The 26,780-nt window shown below is 32.9% G+C and overlaps 1 protein-coding gene across 1 annotated transcript in view; it reads left to right on the forward strand.

The window, feature by feature from the left end:
• Positions 1-3,105: 3,105 nt before the first annotated feature.
• LOC116345913 (probable G-protein coupled receptor No18) overlaps positions 3,106-26,780 on the forward strand; it is a 50,242-nt gene continuing 26,567 nt past the window's right edge. Inside the window, exon 1 of the mRNA XM_031775687.1 lies at positions 3,106-3,446. The gene's annotated coding sequence lies outside the window, so the exon portion shown is untranslated. The remainder of the gene's footprint in view (positions 3,447-26,780) is intronic.

Genomic DNA, 26,780 nt, shown 5'->3' on the forward strand with positions numbered 1-26,780 from the left:
GATTCCAGTGTATTCAAAACGGAATCCCTAGAAATACTTATGTTGAAACAGCCATGATCGTTTCGGTTTTCGATAAATCGTTCCAGTGATGAGTCATTTTCATGGTTTATGAATACTGAAGAGAAGAATTTCGCAAATAAGTTCGCCTTATCTGTATCTGTTGAAGCACTAACACTATCTAATTCCAATTTACATGATATGTTGTTCGAATTCTTCTTTCCATTAATATATCTCCAGAATAGTTTTGGGTTATTCTTTGAATTTTCAGCAACCTCATTGATGTATTCACTATATCGTTGTTTTTGATATTCGTCGAACTCGTTCATTGCGTTCGTAAATGACTGTGTTTCTGATTTTGAATTATTTAATCAATTTTTTGACAGTTTTTTGTATTCTCTGTTCCGAACATTCTTAAGATGCGATAATTTCTTGTTGAACCAAATAGGTTTGTTAGAAGTACGAAGCGTAGAACGAGGAACATGCTCATCAATTACTTTATAAATGATTTCATAGAATACGTTTACTGTATCACTGATGTCATCACAATTAAGAATATCGTCAAATTGAACTAATAATAATATCTGATATCATCTAAATTTGCTTTTTTAAAACATAAACGGGTTGTGAATCTGGAATACATGTTTTAGGCTGACATTCTATTGTGCATACAGATTGAACAATTTTTTCTCTTAACAATCGAGTCAAGCTCAATGCATTCATGAACCATCTGATTTGCTCGAATCTGATAAGAATGTTTACCGATAGCGAATTGTGATCTTCTCTCATTCGCCATCAGTAGTCAACATTCAAGTTTGAAATTGTTCGAAATTCTTGTCCATTGTTTTCAGATGAGATTCAAATGAAACCACATATAAACTGGGGTATTGTGTACAGAATGTGGAATGAATACCACACATTATAATCAGTTCAAATGTGGAAGAAACAAATATATGAGAAATTGATGAGCAAGCGTACACCAAATTCTCATTTCAAACGCCCAGTGGAATTATTTCGTGTACACAATGTTTACTTTTGAATTACCAAATTCCAAGCGATTTCAGTGGCTCAATTTGGTAATATAATATCCTCAATTTCCAACATGTTGAAGCGATTTATTTCTTCTTCTTTTTTTAAACTTTGAGTATTTTGTTGTCAAGGCATACAGCGTATATTTACAGTTTTAGCTTTTGCTCAAAATGTTTAGTGAGGCCGATATCGTCACAAAAACATTGTCCATCACTCACAGAGAAGAGATATGCGATATTCTCTCATACACAGGTTGTGAAGTTCACAATGTGAACATTCAATTACCACCAATACTATGAACGGCATAGTGATTTTTATAAGGGGCTAAGAACTTGTCAACTAGCTTGTAAATACGAATAAATGCACAAAATAAGTGTCAATACGTGTAAATGCATCCCAAAACGTGTAAATGAATGTAAATACGCGGAAATAAAAATTTCGTTTGACAATTCCGGTTGAACTGTCATACCTACTAAAAACTCTAAAAAGTATACTTACGGAAATTAATTTTCTTTTTAATTTTGCTGGAATTTTTGCGCTGATTATTCGCTGATTATTATATAAAAAATAAATGTGCGTAACATAACCTCACTTTTAATTACGTAATAATGAGCTAGAAAGTGAGATTATGCAATTCATATTTATTTTGAATTTTTTATTCATTTATTTATTTGCAAATATTTTGAACGGGATTGGTCATTGGTGTCACAAAAATGAAAAAGAAATTAATCCTAGATTTAATCTATATTCAATAAAAAATAATATTTGAAAATATAGTTACGGATTATTGGGGTCGCGCAAGGGGTCGCATCAGTGCTTTTGGATAGATTTTTGGTTACGAGCCGAAGTAACCACTTATTTTTACATTGAAATGTATAGCAGTACCACTTTAATTTAACCAATTAATAAAATATGCGCCAACTATATGTGAATTTTATTTTTTATCGTTTTAGGCAATAATTCTATGGTTTCCTTACCTTCAAACTTTAGGAAAATAGTCCAATTTATAATTTCCGGAAAGAGTTTCAACGAACACTAATCGCTTTGAATTGAGATTTATGTATCGGTATTCGTGTCAATTCAATGAAATTCGGTGACCGATTATCCCAAAGTAACATTTGAAATGAGGAAGAAAAAACGAAGAACTTGGCATGTTTTTCGTTTTATTAAGCCGAATGGTTGAGCCAAGTCATCGCATCGGTTAACTTGAGTATATATCAAAGTGATGCACGCAGAACAAAGAGAGAGAGAGAGAGAGAGAATGATATTCAAGTCAAACCGCTTTCAGTTGAGCGTATGTCGAGAAGCCGACACAAAATTCCAATTTTCAAACGGGATAAAAGGACGCGTGTACACATTTTGTGTTGAGCACTGAAATATCGTGCGTTCGTATCGGATGGAGTACATCGCGTTACTGTTTCTGTTGCTGTTTGCTGGATCCCAACCAAAGTGAGACTGTTTTCCAAATGTAAGCCAAATAACGGCAACAACTGTACAGGCACCATCAAATGAAACGTTCATTCACTATTCAAATAGCGGCAGTATTCGTTCAGCTCTCGATCTGACAACAATAAGTGAATAGCGTTTCTTTTTGGTAAAAAAAAATCGGTTACGTTTCATCGTGTGTTCACATTCGATGTTTTAAATAGCGAACATTTGGTTTTAACTTAAAGCAGAAAACCCGTTAACAAATTTATTTATTTATTTTCTTTTCTTTCTCTCTCGCTCTCTATCTCGTTTATTATGATTTTGTGAGTGCTTTTTTTGAATCTGTGTAAAATAGTGTTGCGTACGATGCATTGTGCAATTGTGATTTTATTATGTTCATTTCGATGTGGTCCAATTGCCAGAAAACTGAACTCAATCAAACACGAAATATTTTCACTTTATGTTTCGAACAGCCACAGTTAATTTAATTTACGACACAAAGATAAACATTCAAAAATATTTAAACAACAAAGTAAATCCCTTTTTTCTGAATATAAAAAGAAACAACAACAGCATCAACCAAAAAAAAGAGAGAGAGAGAGTGAGAAAAAACCCACATAAATTTACGTGACACTTTCTAGTATTTTTTTTTTAATATTCTCAATTGTTCTTTTTGCATTGTATTAAGCAAGCTCGCCTTCACTAGAGGTGGCGTGAAATGTTTAACGAATTGTGGCTTTGATAAACTCAAAATTAATAATAAACAAACACACCGCAGGAGGAAGAAAGAAAAAAATTGAGGATAAAAAAAACAATCATCCGGATTCAATGTAAAAAGTTAGAGGGCGAGAGACAAGTGAATGTAAACCGAAGAAAAAGTGTAAAGAAAAAACCGAAGAAAAAATGTGGAATAAAGTACATTGTATCCCATCAGCGAAACGATAAAAACAATTAAATCAAACCAGGAAACGTAGACATTATGACGAGAAATGGTAAATTACACAATTTTCATTATAGAATGTGTTTTTTTCGGTATTTTTTCTTCTTCTTCTTCTTTGTTTCACACTTAAAACTTATAAAAGTTGAATGGAAAAACAGTTAATTCAATCGGCTCTAAACTGAAATTTATGCCGACACTAAATTGCAGTGGAATGAGAAAAAAAATTATGCTACACAAAAAATAATAGCAACAAAAAAAAAGCGACAAACAACAACAAACACAAATTAATAAATGCTTAACTTTTTCCATTTAAAAGTGGAAGATGTTGTGTGGCCGAGTCAACAAGAACAAGAAAGAAAAAAGGCACTGAAAGCAATTATTTTACCAACGAATCATAATTAACAGCAATAACAAAAATATAGCGCGTTCATGGCGAAGATTATGCACGAAATAATCGAATATACAAATTATATAAGAAAAAAACGACACACTTCAAATATGTGCAAGCAATATTTATAGCTGAATTAATTTTTAATTAGTGTTGTGCGATAAATTTTCTTAGGAAAAGATTATCTGGATATAATTTGTTAGACTAAAGAAAAAAAATCTTTCAAAATTGCAACACTCTGAATACAATCTACAGTGTTTTTTTCTTTCTTATTCTGGTCGAATTACCGTCATCTATCAGCTGTTATCACATTAAACCTAAGACACAACAATACACAAAAGAAATAGATAATGCTTAAACATTCGATTCTTATTAATAGCTAAAGAGATTCGACTAGCTTTAACATTTACATTATGATTCGTCAGTCGCATTCCCATGAGGTAAATAATAAATAATATATTAACAAGTGGTGTGTGTGTGTGTGTCAAGTATTCACTCGATAGACAAGAAAGGTCGAAAATAAAACTATGATAAATTGCACATGGCAAGGCTCAACATAAAACCATCCACGATATTGTGAACACGAAAATTCCGCATTTTTTTCTTCTAAGCCATAGAGAAGACCGCCAGCGAAAAAAAGCCTAGATTTAATATTGCATGGATATAGAAAAATTTATTTGCCAGATTTATGCATTGTTCTCGTCTTTTATTCAAACGATGACAATAGCAACAGTGCCATCACAGTCGAATGTGATTTGTTAGTATGCCTGCATTGGAATCTCTGATTTCCCAATAGTATGCAAAATAGATCCATGTATTCCATGAAGATTGATTTAAATGAAAAATTAATTCATTGGGTTAAGAATTGAATAACATTAAAAAGTACGTAAGCGTGCGTATGTGTGAAATGATTTATTGTTTGGGCATAAGAAAAGAGTTCTGATAAAAAAAGAGTGCCCTTAATCGTGCAGCAAATACTCATAGGATATGTGTGCCTGTTAAGCTTTTGTTCATCAATCCAACGATGAGTTGTAATGATAGGTTGTAATCATAACTATGGCAACTCATCCATCGTCTTCTTATGATTAAGAAGATCTATCAAAGCTCTTTTAGCTTTTTCTCTAAACCATTAAGACCATTCTAAGTAATACGTAATGAGCACAATATTTCTATACTTTGTTGAATGCAGCTATACTTCCTCTCTTTCCGCTTATCGTTATACAAACTTATTTTATTTTTCGCACTTTTCCGTCTATCACATTTTTTTTTTCATCTTCAGTGTCCGTCGATAATAAGGAGCTGAATAAACGTTAACAAGAGCCAGCTGTCATCTTTTTGTATGAAAAACAGTGAAGATGTAAAAATGATTTGATTTGCGTTGGAAGATCTGTTGATGTCAAGCTCGGCTTTTTCTCATTCGAAATCTCGTCATATGAAACACAATTTATATGATTCATTAGTGTAATTAATTTTCGTTATTTGTAGGTTTTGATAAGAGTGTGAGTTTTCAAATAATCATTTGCTTATTCAACCGATGTTTTTTTTAATATTCACTGTCGTTTTCGTCTCGTCGCCTGAATTGATGCTTTTTTGCGTTCTCTTAAGGGCTTATTTCTCTCTCTTTTTTCGTAAAACCACTATAACAATCTTTCACTGGTTTGATTGGCGTCAAACGGGCACTTTAGTACTAAAATTAAGCAAAAAGTCTTGGTTTGTGTAAACAATTAAGACACACTCACTCTTGTTCACTTACTCTTTCATTCTTTTCCCTTTTTTTAATTTTTCCTTCTTCTGTTTCGTGTACTTCTCTTAACTTTTTCTTGCGCTTTTTCCATTCGCTTCTTTTCCATTTTCTTCTCATTTAGTCAATAACATTGCAAACATCGGGTATTTGTTCAGCAATCAGTCTATTGACGATGTATGGCAAAGATTCTTTTTAAAAAAATAAAGATTTCCATCGCTTCGTTTATTTAGAAAATGAATCATTATATTTTCATTGCTTACCACTTTCTAATGAAATAGAATCTTTTATATTTATTTTCTTGCGTACATTTAAGCATTCAACACATTTCTTTTACTCAATCACAATTTTATGGAATGACTTAATTGATCGACTAAACATTTTCAGCTTTCCGTTAAAATCATTCGCCGCTTCAATGTCAATTAATTCACCATCGCTGAAAAGATGAAATTATTATAAGCGGCTTTCACGTACGTACATACGCACGCACGAATACATCCAATACAAATCGTATAGCACTAAGAAACCGTGTTGAATGTTTACATTTACCTGCATCTCTCAAATATTTTTATAACATAATAAAAATAAACACACAGATATTCACATCGATTTATCTGTGGAAAATTTAACGAATGAAAACCGTCTGTTCCGTGTTGTGGGCAACAGAGTTCTTAATTTTTCAAGCAAAAAGAGAAGAGAGAGAGAGAGTATACCACTGGAAATTCGACACCGCTCATAAATAAGTGCAAATAAAAAAAATTCATATCTTTTCTCATGGGATGATTTGAAGTGTGAACCATTTTCGAATTCGATAAAATATAGATGTTTGAATTGCTTAATGAAAAATTTTATTCCACAAATCACAAAATCATTTGCATAAGTAAATTTGAATCGAGTCAAACTATACCGGTACCGAGTGGTTGGTCGTAAAAGCGTTGGTAAGAGAGAGAAAATTTGATTGGTGGCAAAAAACAAAAACAAAAATTCCATTTAGACACATACACTGAAAGATAGACTCACTAAATTTGACATTATAAAACAAAATGCCGTAAGAATAACAATCGAAGGATGTAACAGTGCGTTTTCATTAGCCGTGGAAAATGAATTTTAATAAAAAACCAGTCACATCATTACATTATTCTTGAATTCAATATATATATATATATATATATATATATATTGTAAATGAATATTGAACAGGAATTCTTTATATCGATTGCAAATTGAACAGAACAGCAAAAAAAACGAAAGTGAGAAAAAAAATAGCAAAAAAGAAGAAGAGAAGGAGGCGCAAGTGAGAAAGACATCTCGAAACATTTTGTTCCAGTGCTTCTGTTAAATATTCGCAATCAATTGTTTGTTTTTCAGTTTATTTCGTCAGTTCTTTTTTCCTTTTTCATTCGACACGTTCAGTTCGCACCAAATCAATCGAATTTGCATCTTTTTTGCATTACCATGAGAGAAAATGAACATTTTAAATCTGACCTATGAATATATATTTTGATCGAATATTCATTTGGGATTACGAGAGAAATGATGGACAAAGGATACAACCTAATAATCTATAGAATTGATCACATTTTATTTAACTGGAAATTGTATTTTATATCAATAGGCAGGTAATAATGGAACATGACATCATCATGGGTAGTAAACATATCAAATTTATTGAACGCAATTAGAATATTTATTTTCACAAATAGTTTAGAAGTGATGCTATTTCGAACGAAGCATGCGGCCGCACACATGTGACATTTGATCTTAAAATTTCATTGTTGGAGTGAAATGTACAACGTTTGAATTGAATCAGATATCGGCATGTGTCGCAAAATATTTTATTTAGATTGTCGTACACTGTTTGGCATGTTGCCCACGAGCTTCGAATGGTCATTCCTATAACCAGACTACCACACTCGTACACTCGTTTGAGCACCGTTTTTATCTTTTTATTCGTAATGTTTTCTCAATTCAAATCGAATTGTATGATTTCAAATATTGTGCTGGGAAAATGTTTGCAATTTATTGAGGTCGATCAAAGGTTAACTTTTAACATTTGGCACCCACTTCACAATTTAAAAGTAAAAAAAATGTATCATCCATTAAAAAACGAAGAATTGATGATTTAAAAAGAAAAAAACACGATTAGCACTTTATATATGTGGCATCAAAAATAGCAACAGTAACAAATTTATTCAATGTAATTAGTGATAATCATGGAATCTTCTATTTACAATTCAATTCGTTCCACGTTTTGTTTGCACTTATAGTTATTCATTTGCGTTGTGTGTGAGTGTGATAGGAAGCGCGAGCGAATAAAAGAAAAACTGTAACGGCGTTTATCCCATTGATTTTCCATTTAGATGAAAATGCTGTTGGAATAAGCTACCATTTGTTCTTATGTTTGCGGAAAATTCCCTGACAGCTGGCTTACGAATTTGTTTTTTGTCACATCATTTGGGTGATCGTTTGTTTAGAATTACACAACGCAATTGGATTATTCATATAAAATGTTTGCCACTCCGTTTCGTTTTCAACAAACATATATATACCATTCTCTATGAAAACGAGAGAAAAAAAAGAAGCAACAACACATTTTTTGATTGCGACCCATGATATGCTACAGACAGCCTCAATGGCCCCGGATTTACATGCATAAGCACGGTTGAAATGATGTTGATGCTTTGAATACTGCTTTAAAATCGAGTTTCATGGATGAATTGTCTTGTTGTCGTCACCGTCATCATATATATATATATATGAATGTCCGAGAATGAACGTGAGTCTTCTCGTGAGAGCTTATTGAAATGTTACACCGCCATACAAAAAATGCTGACTGTCAGCAATTTTTGTATGGCGGTGTTACATTTCAATAAACTCTCACGAGAAGACTCACATTCATTCTCGGACAATCATATATATATATATATATATATATTTGTTCATTCACATTACCGTGACTAACAATGACACTATCCTCATGCCAGCATTTGATTTGTGCACAAAAATCAACCGTTGACAGTACAGTTTAAGCTGAATGTGACGTCATGGATATAGAATGTAGAAGTAAAATATGTCATATAAATAAAGTTGGCCATTATTTTAAAAACAAGTCGAAATTAATTCCTTTTTGATACACACCAAGCCCCTTTTTAACGGGAGAAAACATTTGAAAACATTTTGAATTGAGCAATTTACTTTGGAATTACGGTGGCAATATAATGGTGTACACAACTATTGTTTGATGTATGTCGATGCTATTACATGGTTGAAGACAGCTATGTGATTGCTTCAAAGCCTCTATGTCAGCATTGAATTCGTTATTTTATGCATTGATGTTGGTTTGGTTTTTTTTTTCAGTGCTTTAACACGAGGAATATATAATAACGAAATATAAGTTCAGGTGTACATCGTTTTTACTGTATATACAGACAATAAAGTGGCCCAACATTTATTTTTCGCGAAGCTTCATGAGGCCCGACTTATTTCCACTAAAATCGATCAAAATATACACATAAAAAATGCGTCACTAGGAAACTTTAGCCAAAATACACGTTTGCCATTCGAAATTTTTGTTGAACCACCTTAAGCACAATCAACAACGATCATAAGCGCGCCCAATCTTCCATGAAATTTCGTTTACTGTTATTTATATAACGCATACACAAAAGCTCGATCTAATCATTATAAATTCAAATATTATCAATTTTTGCGTGGCAAATGAAATGGCGAACGTCCTTATGGAAATTAAATGTAAAAAGCATCAGCATGCATAAATCAGATTCGAATTACAATTTTTATCAAAGTTTACAAAGTACACATATAGAGAGAGGGAGAAAGAGAGAGGTGGGAGGAGAGAATTGACACAGTGAAAATTGGTGGTACACATCAACGATAAGCTATTTTCGTAAGCCTATTCGACCATCACCTGAAAATGAGTACCGTATAATTGATGAAAGTATACGTGTGTATAGATGAGAGTGTCATTGGAGTTGTTTGAAATTTTGATTTTCCATAAAGAATGGCTACGAGAGATTGATTCGATTTGCGAATAATCCTAGCACATTTTGACAACAATTTCATTTTAAGCGATTGCACAAATGGTTTCCAGCTCTTATTTCAATTTATAAAAAAATGTTCCCAAACAATTCAAAAGTTGAAAACTTTTCACCGTTTTTACTTAATTAATTGTAAAACAAAATTATTTTGGACCAGGAGAGAGTAACAAAAAACAAAAGCCCCTCGCTTAAAATACGGGACGTCGTACAATGTTTTTTTTCTCTTCTTTCATTTTAAAAGTGCTTAAATCACTTTTCTCCGCCTCTCTCTCAATCTCCGAACCAAGTGCAGAAATTGGTGTTTGAGGTTGCTCTATAGACGGGGAAAGAGCACACGATCAATGACGAAATTACCATTTGGCTGGCTGGCAAATAATAAATGGAGGTGTTTGAAAGTGGATTCAGAAAATATTATTTACAGCGTTCATACATGAATACCAAATTCAAAAGAAGTTTGCCAATGGACAGACGTAAAAAAAGCGAAGCCAAATGAAGGGAATCACAAAAATATGAGATCACGTAACTTACGAGTAGATGCTCACTGAATTGATGGCCATCGACATTTGTTTGTGGCTTTTGCTAATATTGATAACTGATAGTTCAGACATGGAATGTAGAACAGATTGCTTTACAATTCATCCATGAAATCAGGCTATTTTTAGTCATATTTTTCATCTCTTCCAACTCTCATCTCCAATTCCCTTTCTTCGATCTCTTATCATCTCTCTCCATATCTATCGATAAACAGTCAAAATAAGCACATACGCATTTTCACATTCTATGAACTTTCATGTGCTTAACTTGAAAAATATCCTGATGCTGAACTCAACAAATATTTAGCCTTCCTTATTTCACTGTAAAAGAAATCATTTTCTTTTTCATTAAACATGGCTTTTTTTCCTTCTACATCTGGTCAAAAAGAACGTATTGTATTCAAAATGAAAGTACCTAACTTTCCTCAATCACATCGGGCATTTTGCAACTTTGACAACCGATTTCGTTTCGGAAGTTTTATGCTGATTTTAAAGAGGATTTTACAAGGCTAAAATCTTCGGTCGAAAAGAAAAAAAGTGGCATTATCATTTTACGTTTTGGTTCGAATACTCAGAGATGTTGCTTGGTTGGTTCGTTTATCTCATATTAAAGATTTTTTGGCCAACAAATTTGATTGCCTCTGAAAATTCAAGTGATTGTTATTCCACACGGGTCCGTTCAACATCATTAATATTGATGCAGATATACTACTTTTTTCCATCAACATACTATTTATATTTTGTTCATTAAATGAACAGCAATTCAACTCCTAACACACATTGTGCGTATTTCATCGAAAGCACAATAAATTTGTCGGATCAATCGTCTGAGTTGTTGAATTTTGTGCATGTGTAATTTATACAGCGTAAGTCATGATTGCGAACTCTCTATAACATATTGAGACGATAATGAATTAATTTGCGGTGAATCCAACTGTACAGCCATGCCCTCAAAACCAAAAAAGTATGGAATAGAAAATTGATCAACATGAGAGATGTAGTCTGAAACAATGTTGGTATTATTTTGAAATTTACATTTTGTTTTTCTTTTTGGATTATTTTTTTTTCTTGTTATGATATACTGTTCGGCAACTACAGTTGCTATCTTGTTCGTTTTTTTTTTTTAAAGTGAGAGCATTTACTGTGAATAATGCTATGCAGAAAAAACTATTGGAAAATTGAGGATGCAAAAAAGCTTATGGAAGACATTTGAAAATACAAAAAAAACACTACTTCACTCTGTTTCCATAGCAATAAAATTGAAAAACAGAAATAAGATACTGTATATACCATCACTATTGTGAAAATATATGAAAAGTAAGTGCGCATTTTTTGTGATTTCAACCACTGATACTGTTGTTTTTACAATGATTTAGTGTCAGTTGCCTCTCAGAATTGGTATGAAATAAGAATAGAATATTGGATTTTCCAGACAGTTGTCAGATACTATTGTTCATATCACACAGATGAGATATTTACTGAGACACTGAGATAGGTATGGGCCAGCATAACATGTACTCCTGTTCCGTTTCATGACAAAACTTTACCTTCGTCATTAAGGATCTGTTCATAATTCTCAACAATGATTAAATAAAAACCATTAACGGTCGGTAAACCAGAATTGGTTCGATTTATAACTCGTCCTTCTTTATTTTGGCACTCTATAATTACTGTATTGTCACACCAAACTAAATGATTGAAAAACAACGCTTTATCCTCATAATACACATTTAACCCAGGAAGATATTGTTTCGCCCTTTGTCATTCATATTTGATGTTTTATTGAATAAAACGAGAGAGAAAATTATTCAATGATTCTGCGGCAGGTAGGTATTTGTGAAAGGTCTCATTTTATATGAAAATCGCGGCATATATAAAATTAACTTTTGCACCATGAGAACATTACTCACGTATTGTAATTCACACGATGCCAACAAATTGGACCAAATGAACCAGAACTGTCGATGGTGATAAAGAAAGTGCTAGATCCGTTGATGAATGAGCAAAAATGCATGATTATTGTTTGCAAAGCAACGAGAGTGAGCGAAAAGTGAATTGAACGAAAGAATGAAATCGCACAGAATACCGCATTGATTTCGTTCACTCAGCATGATGTGGAGTACTTTTCAAATGAGCCATATGAGCAATAACGACTTCTAAAAAGAAGAAAAAAATATCAACCAACGATAAAAATAAATCAACGCCCTTTTATTCAATTCCGATTAGGCACTCGTACACAGACATGCACACATACATCGAAATGACGATGACGATTTTGTTGAATGTTGCGAGTCTATTCAAGGAAATCTTAAAATTGTTCGGTAACCTTTTTTGATATTGTTATTACATTTTCGCCTTTTCTTATTTCATGCACCAGAAAGAATGGTATATGCCTGTCGGTTCCAAATAAATTCATTCGCAATGGGTGTTTTGGGCCATCAAAAGTAATCTCCAAACCGATTATTCGATTTTCATTTCTCTCTATCTCTCTCTCTCTCACTCTCTCTCCTATCTCTCTCTCTCTCTCTCTCTCTCTCTCTTTTTCTTTATGACCATTGTGTAAAATATTACCATAGACCACATATACAGAGTTAGAAAAAAAGAAAATAACTGAATATACTGTTGAACTACTAGAAAATTTATAAGGATTTAGATGGCTTAAAACTCAACGCCTTACCTTTTCGGCATGGTATTTTACAGCGCATTTCATGCGTTCCGCGGATCTTAATGATATCAATTTGAGAGACGACAAATTTCCGTTGAACAACTATTGCTACCTTGTTTAATATAAATGTGGCATTTCCTTTTATCTATCTACAAATATCTACAAAGTATTGGCGAAAATTCGTGAATTTCATTACATCCTATAAAATCAAACCTATGTTCATTGTAAAAATACTTTAAAAAGCTTTGACCTCATTCTTCACACCATTTTCTTTTAGTTACAATTTTCGTGAAGTTTTTTCATGAGTGTTTAACGAGCTCAAATAAAAAAAAATTCAGCCATAAATATACTTGACGTCAGAGCAGAATCAATGTAGATAATTGCTGTAAATGCTGTAATCGGTGCAAGGAGTATCCCTATTTTTTCTATTATCTGTTTCAATTTAAAATAATACAATACAAACAATCGATTCATTTGCCGTAGCTTATATAGGAATGTTACTTCTTATAATTGCCAAAAAGTTCAGATTTTCGCCCAAATGAAAACTTCAACAAACATGTCCAGAAGAAGCAATCGTTTATATTTTTTGATAATATTTCGATTATAACTCTAATTTTTAAATTTAAAACTTGCTCAATATCCCTGGAGTTGCTCTATTAAATTCAAAGTTTTCTGGAAAAAATAAACAGAAGAGAGATCTATAGTGTAGCTCATATAATAAAATAAAAATGAAACAAACAACTTGTGCCGTTCATGTGTTTCTATCGTATATTTAATTATTAATTTTGTTCTGCATCTTTGCGGTTTGATGCCACTTGATTTATGAGCCCGAAAATTTCAACCGTTTCCAAAAATGGTGCAGAAGAGCAACACTTTTGATATACATATTTCCAATGAACAATATTAAAGTCTACAGTACATGTATCATGTATACCAAATTACCAAACCGATAGTAGAGAAAATACACATGCAGTAAGTGGTAAAAATAAATTATTTCACAAAATTATTTTAAATGGTAATTTTTTTTCGATAAGATTGTGCTGTATTTTTTAAAGCATTCTGGAAGTCTGTATACAACAAAAACCATTGCCATTTGAACGGTGTAGTTTTGAGTGAGAAAGTATTATGAGTAAGAGGACACACACTCACAGAGATATATAGAGAAGCAGGATGAAACAAGTACAGCTGTTTACATTCACATCAGTGGAATTATGTAAATCGGTTACCTCATCCCATCCGATTTATAATGTGCATTGTGTGCGGTTTATATGCATCATTTGATCTTTGGAATAATAATGCAGAAGCAAATATTGTGTACATCAAAAGTGATGCACCGAAAAATGTTTATTATTGTTAATGAATGTATACAAAAAACACCATATGTGATAAATTTTAATGTAATTTGCGATCATATTTCAATGCGGTTTAATTAGTTCATTACAAAATGGTTGTCATCTTTTTCCTGGTATGTGTTGCATTACCTTTTATATTGATGTCAAAAAATTACATTAACATAAGCGTGACATCAATCAATCACATGAATAAATCCATTGAATATATACTACGAATTGACAACCAGTAAAAAACTCATCATTGCACCAAGGATTCATTTTTGTATAGCTATATCCCTTGCATGAATCTAGCAGCATGAAAAAGAATATATACGTCATACACAACACAGCACCGTCGCCCTGTCGCCTCACACGCTTCGCTATACGTTGATTACATGGATATATCTATGCAATTGTGAATCGTTGCATTGTACACAATGGCTGTTATCGCTTATGCGTGTGCCATATTTGGTATTAAAATTGTGATAAAAACTTATTTAGTTTTTATAAATCTATATATTTTCAATAAAAAATTGCAACCATCATTCTGTGCAATTAAAATACAATAAAATTATCGATAAAAAAAGCACATGAAAATCAATGAAAATACCACAAACAAATCTAGACTGAGAAGTGGTAATGAATGCGATTTTCAACCAAAAAAATGGTAATTCGATGCAATTGGTCCAGAATATTACCGTAAATTGGAAAGAATTTCCATCATAAAAATGACGAAATAACAAAAGAGATAACACCAGATATTATAATGAGATATTTTCAGCCAGATGAATCAGCTCAGCCAGATATCGTCAGGAGCTGAAATTTAGTGAAAACAATAGGAGTGATTGTTATGATTATAATTAAACTTACATTGCTACAATCACTATAACAATCACTTTTATTGTTTTCACTCCATTTCAACTCCTGACGATATCTGGCTGAGCTTATTCATCTGGCTGAAAATATCTCATTATAATGTCTGGATAGCACAAATCTACAGTTAGAGAGTGTGTGCTGTTAATGAATTCACTAACTATTATAATTTTTTGTCGCATAAATTCAACGCTTGAATACTGATGCACAATTCAATTTAATTTGCACATCATTTGGTCGGTGCGACGATCATAGCAATTTAGACATGGTCATTGACGCGCTACCATATTGGATGCAAAACATAACAGTCATATGTACTGCATAAGTAATACAATTCAGTCATGGCCAAACAATTGCAAAAAAAGGGAACGTGGTGATATGCGCTTGTGTACCCGCATTTTGTATACTAAATGCCGCATAAAATAAACAGGAGCCTGATTTTTCGACTTGAACAAAGAAAAATGCGACTCTAGGGGCAGAGCAGTACTAGAATAATAATTTTAGTCTAAAGTAATTCTACGTTGTAAGCAGTAATCCTTACTAATCCACAGTAATACACACTTGTGTAAGTTCTAACAGCAGTGCAATGACGTTTCATCTGTATGTTGTCTATTACATTTGTTAGGAATAAAGCGATCGTCGTATATTGCGGATTGAAACAATTTATTCGATATTTATTAAATTAAATTCGATATTTTCCATTTATTAAGAATAAAATGTGTCATCCAAAATATACGTCGATAGCTTTATGCCTAGCAAATGTCATACACAACGTACACATGAAACGTCATTGCACTGCTGTTAGAATTTACGTAAGTGTGTATTACTATGGATTAATATGGATTACTACTCACAACATAGAATTACTTTAAACAAAAATGTTTATTCTAGTACTGCTCTGCCTCTAGATGCATGAATTTTTGAATTGAATGTAGAATGGATACATGAATTTTTGTTCTCGTTTCATGGCCATTTTCAATGCTATGGTATTTAAATGCAGCTTTCAATCTTTTGCAATCCAAAGGTGACTAGACGCATCTATTCACACATCCTAATCCGTTTATACAATCAATTCAAATGTTTTTACGCTCAAACCAAATTTTTCGATGGACATGAATTTACTCCGAGTCCGTCCGACTTTACTTCGAATCGAATATTTTAGAGTGAATTGAATTAGACTGTGAATCGAATTCAATTTTTTTTTCAAACACGGACTGTCCGAGTTCGGTTCGAGAAAAACCAACACGAACTCGGACGAACTCGGACTTTAATTTTTTACTTTCGGACGGACAAAAACGATCTCGGACGTGTCCGTTGACAACAGTACATAAATTGGGCTTGCTGCTCCATTCAAATGCTAATGCGAAATTTTGTTTGATTGCCAAGTTTTTTTTCTTCTTCTTTTCCCATCACATTTTTTCTTATTCATTCATTCATTCTTTACTTTGTGTTTGGTGAAACATAAATGGGCTATAGATCTTTCTCTCGCATTGTCATTTCAGTTTTGCCGACGCGCAAAGAGCGTTTCACATACCAATGTGAATATTTTTAGAAAATGCTGAATCAACTTACATTCAAAGCAGATATCATTCAGTATTAAGTATAGTTTTATACATAAACGCGAACAATTATGGCTCCAACGCACTCATTCCAATCGGTTACTTTCGACCCTCCCGAGAGAGAAAGAGAGAAATATTCACACACACATACACAAGACATATACATTTCAATTACAATGTGTACAATATTACACGTAAAATAAATGACTTTTATGTTGGCAATGTACACACGTATCCATACACACTACATATTTACCTAACTGAATCAGGAAAAGTTAGTACTAATATGCGCAGATACGATTTAATAAAAATAATTACATGCAACTAAATGAATGAAATAGTGAGAGAGAAACAGAGAAAGCTAATTTAACTGTTTGAACAAAACATAGAAATATGGAAGAGGAAATGCGCCATCCTTCTTATATCGGTCGTATCGTCTCGCACAAGGAACTGCATTGCTTTTTTGCGGTAAATGATTGTTTATGGGAGACTTGCCAAGCATTTTTAATTGAATTAGTAACCGAACGAGGAAGAATATTTCGATTCGGTTCCAGAAAAACTTTTACCTAGATAAAGATGCGAAGGAATCAAGACAAGAAGACAACCCCTATGAAAATAATAAAGCTATATGACTATTGATTATGAAGTTGGCGATCCACGGCTGGATGTTTTATTATTCCATTTTTTACATAATACTGATGTACACCTAACCTACACTTAATTTCAAGGCTGTACACTTTCATAAAATCATCCTACACTTAATTTGAAATTTCCAGTATAGGCATCGCCGCCCTTCAGATAAGGCTGGTATGGCCAAAACACTTCATTTCTTAGTTAGTAATATCGTATATGAATGCAAAATTGTTACCTACACTTATGTTAATGTATACTTTTTTAAGACCATAATACATTACATAAAATTTTGTATTTAGAAAATCGGTACCCCGGGCAAAATTATGAGGACCCCCAGAAAAAGGAGTTGATTTTTTGAAAAAATATTCCAGGTACACTTCGAAACAAAATGTTGTACACTTACCTACACCTTCTCTACAGTTAATTAAAAAAATAAATTAAAAAGCCCATTTTTTCCGAAAAATTTAGAGTGTTTCGGAAAAAAAATGAAGAGAAAACGATCTTCACTTTGAAAATGCCAAAATTTGAAGATTCGTTCTCCAAAACGGGTGTTAATATCAATAAGTTGACTAGATCATAGTTGACATTTATTGTCTGAAAAAGTAACTATTTCAGTCAGTCGCCAATTTTATTAGTCGTTTAACTGCTCGTCAAAAAACATTTTCACAGGGGGAATCAAAGGTTTCTCCTTTTAGTATTACTGTGCCAACCCATGGTGGTTTGACAAAGCAAATTAGCAATCCCAATTAAATATTGATATTGATATCGCGAGCGTATCATACTGAAATATTTATGAAACAATGCCATTTCGTTGATGGGAAACAAGATTTTATCGCGTCTATTTACTTTTTATTTTGCCAAAAATGAAGAAATATAAACCCAAGTCTGTTATATATTTTAAAGTATTCCAAATGATAAATAAATGAAAGAAAGAAAAAACTAAATCTGATTTCGTAAACATAGGAATGGTGTTTGCAATTTAAGAAGGTGAAAATCCATTAATTCGGCACATTTTTTTGTTTATTTGGATTTCATTTCAAAATGCCAATTAAGGTTAGCATCATATTTTTTTTCTTTGATTATTTAAGCCATAGCCAAGACGCCAAGTGGTTTGGTTGGATTAAATTTTCCATTGTACAATAAAGTGAAAGCCAAATTCAATTGAAGTAAGTAGACTTTACAAATGCTAGTTCACAAAAAGAATTCGGATGCACTGCTTAAATCAACACAGACACATACACAGATAGGATAGTTCTACTTAATGTAAAACTGTGATATTATGTTTGTCTCAGCAAATGGTTATTTTTTTCTTACTGTATCGACTAAGTAAACTTAAATTCAAATGGACGATAGAAAACAAGATCACAATAACTCACATGGAATGTGTGCGAAAAATAATGGCAAAGACTAGACGAAAGCAAAAAAGGAGAACATAAAGAGGCGTCACTTTATATTGACGATTTGCTACATATTCACGATGACACATGCTGAGCAAGTGGCCGAATTTTGACCATTTTGCACATAAATGTTTCATATTAAACGAAAATGGTATACATAAAGGTTTCACATTAAGCAAGAAGTTTGGTTTTCATCATCGCCGGAAACATATTTTGTTTGCTCTCTCTCTCTCCTTCTCTCGTCATATTTATTTGCTTCGTTTTTGCCACTTGCGTCGTGTTGTCGCCTTTTTTTATTCTGAATTTATATTGTGTTTGTCGATTGGAACCTACACTTGCTAAATTATATATATATCAGTTTTCTGCAGAAAGTTTCTCGCCTTTCGTTCTGTCGTTGTCGTCGTTGTTGTCGTCTTTCTTGTTGTTTTGGAGGGGCCATGAATTCATTTGGCAATTCCGAAAGTGCCACGCTTACGGGCACGGGGATGATGTGAAAAAATGTGATAAAAACAAAATGCAATAAAAGAAACAACAAATGAATACTTTCGAAAAAGTTAATGTTTTGAATAAACAATTTTAGAGCATGGAAACCATTGAGCAACAAACGTTTCTATTTAGGCAAAAGTGTTTCTTGTTGATGAGAAAGGAAATCAGCATTTTTTACCCTCTGTTTCATAAAAGGCCGCTTCTGTGCGTTGACTAATGATATACGACAACAACAACAACAATCAAAACTGTCCATGTTCCCCTCTACCATCTCTCTCACCTTTTATGCAAGAAATTCAGAAGAAAAAGCGCATGAAGCGCACACACACAAAATAAACAACAACAAAAACTACCAATATTTTATTCGGGTATCTCAATTTGAAGCCCATGTCTTTCTCACAGATTTGATGTCGTTCTTCTGTTGTTGTTTTTTTGTTATGCTTTGTCTATCACATTTTATTACCCATTCCACTTTGGAGAATGTAAAAAACAAATTCCAAAGCTTTTTTTCACAACAATATAAAAATACATGCACACAAAGAAAGTCAGACAAAACAACGTGTTCCGATTGATTTCTATTGAATTATAGTGTTTCGTCTCATCAATAAATTGACGTGAACCTTTTCTAATCGTACCTTTGCCAAACATCAATAATCATTTCTTATATTTCTTTGTGGGTGTTATTTTCATTCTTTTATTTCTGTTTTTATTTCATGCCATTGTCAAAAGTATTTTGTTGAGTTTATGGTGTCGAGTCTCACTTGAATTCTGACAAACGATAGATCAAACAGATCAAAAAATCAAAGAACTTTTAACAATTTGTAATACAAATTGTGATCTAACTCAATCGGATATTACTAACACATTCTACTAAACATTCCTTTAATTTGGCATAAAAAAATGAATAAAACGAATTATAATAATTTGTTCGGAATATCTCTCTCTCTCTCTCTTTCTCTGTCTATACATCTGTTTCACAGTTTTACGTTTGCCTGACGTCATATGTTCATTCATTGATTCAAAAAATTATATATAAAATACACACCATTTTACAAGATCAACGCAATTTTTGATTATTTATCATTCAGGTAGAGAAACATTTTCACACCGGGAAAGGTGCTCAAGATATATAGTTGTAGTAAGATTAAAAAAAAAAACGGAAAAATAGCACACGCATTTCATCTGTAACCACTCATGCACATAACCATTTTTTCCGAAGATTTTTATTTGAATATTATGAAGATGGGTGCTTTTGAGGAGTGATTTATGTGGGTAGTGAGTGGGGTACAATGAGATGCCCTTAAGATGAACTGAATCGAGCACAATATCTTATGTTAAATTGCTATTTATTACAATTTTATGTTTCTATACATGCATCCCTCTTATTTATTGATGACATAGAGACAATTTTCATGTTGATTGCTTTCACTAATCCCAACATCATTCACGTTGATATTCCACAAATTCGACTCTTGAAATGCGAAAATTTGACTCTTCAAATGGGAAAATTTAAGTTAACTGATTGAGTAAAAGCAAACCTGTGCCCTTTAAATATGTTGTGGTTTCATTGTTATTTTTTTTATTGTATCTTAATAGAGATAGACTCTTGTGGTGAGGAGATATACAAACAATCAAAATTGTCCACCATAAATTATTATCAATGACAAGATTTCCAAATTGGTAGAAAATTTGCGATAAGATGATGCCTTGTCCAGTCGCAAAGTCTTGTGATAAAATAAATACAAAATATTTGAGTTACTCTTATTCAACTGTTTTGATACATATACGTAGGCGACTATTTAAGTTTCTTCAATATGTATGTTTTAGTATTGCCCGATGCAAACCATTGTCATATTCGTTAAGTTTAACATTTTGTAGCATAAACGTTCTCAGAACGTTTTGTCATTCGATCTTTATTTGTATTGTTTACCGTAACATGTAAATTGCGTCTCAGCCAAAAAAATGAATTTTACTCGTGAAAATTTTCGAGCGATTATTTTTTTCCACTTTCGATTGGGTGTATCACAACAACAGTGTTTTGATCAACTTCATTTGGCTTTTGGCGATGAAGTACCAAGTCTTCGGACAATTTATAATTGGTACAACGAATTCAAGCGCGGTCGCCTATCGCTCATCGACGAGTTCCGCGAAGGTCGTCCAAAATCAGTTGTTGTACCAGAAAACATCGATGCTGTCAGAAATATGATAATGGAAGATCGTCAAGTAACATATCACGAGATTGAGGCATCCCTGGGCATTAGTGCGACCAGCGTATTTAAGATTTTACATGAACATTTAGCTGTCAGAAAGGATTGCTCTCGTTGGATACCACATAATTTTACAATCGCTCAAAAAAAGGCTCGTGTCGATTGGTGTAAACAAATGCTCAAGAAATTCAATCGTGGTGTTTCAAAATCCGTGTATTTTATCGTCACTGGTGGCGAATCATGGATCTACGCGTATGAGCCCGAAACTAAACAGCAGTCGACTGTATGGGTCTTTCAAAGTGAAGATAACCCAACAAAAGTTGTTCGAGCTCGAAGTGTTGCGAAGCAAATGGTCGCCTGTTTTTTCGCGATAAGTGGTCATGTGGCAACAGTTCCACTAGAGGCTCGTAAGACCGTCAATTCTGATTGGTACACCACCATTTGTTTGCCCGAAGTGTTTGGTGAAATAAGAAAAAACAACCGCCGTCGCAAAATAATTCTTCATCATGATAATGCGAGCTCTCACACATCTCATCAAACAGTCGATTATTTGACCGGTCAAAAGATCGATTTAATGGGTCATCCGCCGTCCAGTCCTGATTTGGCACCCAACGATTTCTTTTTATTCCCGAGCGTGAAGAATAAACTGCGTGGTCAACGATTTTCATCGCCCGAAGAAGCAGTGATGCGTTCAAAACACACGTTTTGGAGATATCACTTTCGGAGTGGCATGAATGCTATGACAAATGGTTCGAGCGAATGCAAAAGTGTATTGATCATCATGGCGAATATTTTGAAAAACAATAAAACCATTTTCGATGAAACCCCATTGTCTTATATATGTTTTTGAAAAAACTTAAATAGTGACCCTCGTATGACGAAATTAATACTACTTCATTATCTGCATATCATGCCGGCATAATGACACTTTATGTTCAAAGGAATTTCCATTTTATCATTTATGTTAAAATATGTAAATTTTGTTGGTATACCACATTTTATAGACTTTGTTGTTTTTCAATTTACAGGAATTTGATTGTCGTTCAATGTACAACGAAACCAATTTTTTTCTCATTTTTTGTGCTTTTGATGAAGAATTAAACCGACAACTTAAACAAACCTATACGCTTACAATATTTACAATGTTAAAAAGTGGGACATTTCAATATAAAATTAAAATAAAATGTATCGGTTTTACGTTGTAATACAATGGTCGCATCCATTTCACTTCGAACATAACCGAACACTTTCTATTTTACAATAGACCACTGATATTGAATTAAAAGTTCGCAAATATAATAAGATCTACATTATGTGTAGAACTGTAGATTGTTCAGCATTTGCTACTGCTGGTGGTATTGGTTTTTTGTTTTAATGCTTTTTTCATGAGCTCAATACAAATTCGGTATTTTTGAGAATTGCTATAAAACTCTCTGCTCCCCTCAATTTGTTATTTTTACCCACCGCATTTCTGTGCTCTTTTCTTGATTGTACCGCTTTTTTCCGCTTTCGAAAGGTATCTTTTAGGACTTTCTTCGACTGCAAAAATGGATCATCTTCTCCGAATAGATATTCAATTTAAAGAAGAGCACGTGTATACTTGACGAATATAATCTATTGCCAAGAGGGAAACATGAACAATGAACATTTTTCAATGAATTTTGGATTATCATGTGGTTCAACGTAGAGTACAACATTTTGTTTGAAATGACTTTAATATGAAAATGCTTGCCCATTCGAACAATACGCTTTGCGTCATCTAAACAAAACAAATAAAAAATTCACACCTTTATGCGGTAAATCCTATTGAATTTTATCCCAAAATTCAAAGCTGGCAACCGTACATAACATTTTGAAATTGAAGCATTCGAATTAGTTGTTATAACGGAAGTTGTTCCATTTTGTATGATAATAAAATATATATTACGACAGAACAGGTTTCGGACATTAAATGTTTTTTGTAGTTGGTGTAGTTATGTTTCCATAAATACGTCAAAATACTAATTTATAATTGATATTTTAAATCGATTGACTATTTAAATATAAATTAGCAATTAGTCAAATACAAATGTTGAATATTGCAAATGGAAGAGTGAACGCAACCAGTGAAGCGTGGTGTTACTCTTATGATGTGTGAGCGTATAAAGCGGAAGCGATGAAAGAACGCTTATCGTCCAGTGTTCGATAATTAAATGCGCCAAATGCGAATAAAACGCACTTTCCACTATGTTTCAACACCCATTCGAATCGGGACATTGTGCCCTCACTTGAGTGTTAGACTGTTGTTATTGTTCATACATCAATGCTGAATAGTGTAGACATCATACAGTAATCAACAGGAGTTTGATTTGTTGGTTATCACAAATCATGTAACATTCACTTGCTTTCAGTTGTCCATAACTCAATCATGTATTCCAATTAGCATTCAATTAGAGCGAAAAATAAAATGTACCAAATATAGGTCGAACGAATATTGATTTTATTGTGTGCAGCAACGGTGTATAGCCGCTGACCAAAGATGAAAACATGCTTTAAATGCAAATACCCACGATACAACACCAACCAATGACAAAGTGCCCATTTTGTAGTCGTCATCACAAGTAGTTTGCTATTTATGTGTGTTATATCTGATAAAACATCATTGCAACCGAATGATTGCTATATAGGTGTTGGATATTATGAAAATGAAACTACCAAACGCAAACTACGCTATTTCCAGCCGACACACATACAGTCGAAGTAAATCACAAAATATATGCATTCAAATGATACCGTGGTTTGCAAATGAAATGGAATGTATTTGAGACCACAAATTCATTGGCATATCTTCTTTGCTTTCAAGTTTTTGACTAAATTTAATAAATTTAGTGTTTGGAGATATGCTGGATATATCGCAGAGCTTAGCGCTCAGTCAGATATGTTTTGCTGCATTGCACATAGACACGTGCTCAGCTCAGCGATGTATCCAGCATATCTCCAAACACTGATAAACACTTGGCCAAGTGAACTCTATACTATATGGAGACATACTTTCAGGCGACGCTTCCTCTGTAGAATGGTAGTACCATCTGCTTTTATTCAATGTTCGTCATGCACATGATTTCGTTTAATAAGCACGCATAAATGTCAACGGAATGCGTTTTTGCAATTGACATTTTGCCTGTTGTTTGCATGCTTTTTCTATCTCGATTTTTGCAACTTTCACTATCGCAATGGACTTCGAAATTATTTATGCACATGCTGATACGTCCATAAAATCACATTGCATTATCAATAATTATTTATTAGCTGTTGCAAAAGTTGCTCATACCAAAAACCACGAAAAAGGTGAACATCAAACACCATTAAATAGATTACAACCAATTGGCTTTTGGATCTGATGCTTTTAGTTATACCGGTTATTTTATGCATAATAAATGCCCTAATTGGTTACATGGTTATGGGTGCGTTTGTATGCAAGTTTTTCGTATAAATATATATTGAGAATGAGTGGTGTCAATTCAACGTTTATCTTCTGTGTTCGCTTACTCCAACATTTTTACGTCCAAGAGACAAATTATTGACCGAACGTATTCTCAATAAATATATTTTTCTACAAAAAACTGAGGATTTTTTTCATTTGGTTTGCAATGACATCCGAATTGAATTTTAACATTTTAAGTGCTTTTATATTCTTTTGAAACGTATACTTTTCACTGAAATTGATTGGCATGAATTTTACATTTTATAAGGTAAAACGCTAAAATGGATACATCTATAGCAAATGAAGACCCTTTAAAGTATACAAAATATCATAAATATTTTTTTGTTAGTGGAAAAAATGCAAACGGCACAATTGCCGAATAATAAATTGAATGAAATTCAAAAAAAGAATTGTCCAATCCAATCTACAATTTTGCATTTTTGTTAGTAAATTTCATCTGAAAGGGACAATATATTGCAAATGAATACAAATACTAATTGCAATTAATTGTAAGTACGTGTGGGAATAATAATTTGAATTATTAAACGGTGGTACCATTCAATTTAATGTAAAGTAAAGAAGTTTTTGTACAAAGTGGATAAATGCTACTCTTCATTAAATGACAATTCTCTGTCTGTGTAATTGTTTCAATTTCATTGATTATTATAAGCGTCTTTGAGGTGCTCTTTGAGATGTCAACGCGCTCCAATGAATTTCGTTTAAACCAAAGCATCAACACGATCTAACGATGACAACCGAATTTTTACGAAAAATGAAGTGATCACCAAGCACTGGTTAAGCCTTACGTAGTTAGAGAAGAACTACGGCATTGACAATGGCAAGCCTGCGAGTGGCTGTATTTCAAACAATTGTGAAATTATTTGCACCAAAAATTTTTTTAGTCATGATAATAATTCAATTATTTTCTCATTTCTAGTCTGACTGATTATCAATTGATATTTACACCTAACAAATTATTTATTTTCACCTAAAAAATTATGTATTTATATCATTTTCAACTATTATATTCACCTAACTATTTGATTATTTAACTTAAACTCTTATTATACATATATTATATATATACTCTGTAAAAATACCTAAGTTCAGCCAGCACTTGGCGGTGAAATAAATCTAATCTAATCTAATTAGTATGTATTGGTGTAAATTGCGACTAAATGACATTAGATGGAGCAACGAACAATTTCTCTAAGTTTTTCTCCAAAAAACGTATAGAATAAAGTCTTTATGCATCGCACAACCAACATTTTCTCATCTTAAAATCTCTATCACTTTCTATCCATTCAAAAAGTAATTAAAATAATTAACAACAACGGGGCAAACAGTGCCAGATAGACAGTCTATATTATGTGCACGCCTGAAAATTAACGTGTGTGTCATGAGCATTGTATATAGTATAAGAAAATATGTAATATAAAGGAGGTGGATGTAGGGGGGGGGTATTAATTAAAAACTTCTCGGAAAAAAATTGGATTGTGAACGAAACGTTTATGCATTGTGTGCGTGCGTGTATTGTGCTTGCAATGTATATGCATCTAAATTTGAATAATGCGTATAATGATTGTGTTGTTAAACGGAGAAAAACGCTACTTTCGGTTGAATGATTGAAGCATCAAATTTAAATAAATTGTTTCAACGATGGAAAACATTCAAAAATGAGTAGATACTGTTATCGTGGCATCAAGTGTGCGTGGATCATGAACAGTATTACACGGCTAATACTTAATATTCAAGCGCATTTTATCATTCTTGAAGCACGCGCTTATTCACACTTAATTTTCTTTTAACTTTGGCGCAACCAAACGACATTATTTTCACACTCATAGACAAGTATTTGCCATTGGCCGCCTAATTACCAGCTATTTCGAATAAACCAAAACTACAACGTCGAAAACAATCATAACTCGCAAGGGCTCACAATCAGCATAGCAGTACATGTTGCATATCGTACGCCAAACAGATTTAACTGATGACTGTCTGTGTCGTACATATATTCAGCGTCGCCGTCTACAACTAAACAGCATGCTTTATGAT

This window comes from Contarinia nasturtii, unplaced genomic scaffold (assembly GCF_009176525.2).
Source record: "Contarinia nasturtii isolate CC-2019 unplaced genomic scaffold, AAFC_CNas_1.1 Cnas_scaffold_1371, whole genome shotgun sequence".
NCBI classification, from domain to species: domain Eukaryota; kingdom Metazoa; phylum Arthropoda; class Insecta; order Diptera; family Cecidomyiidae; genus Contarinia; species Contarinia nasturtii.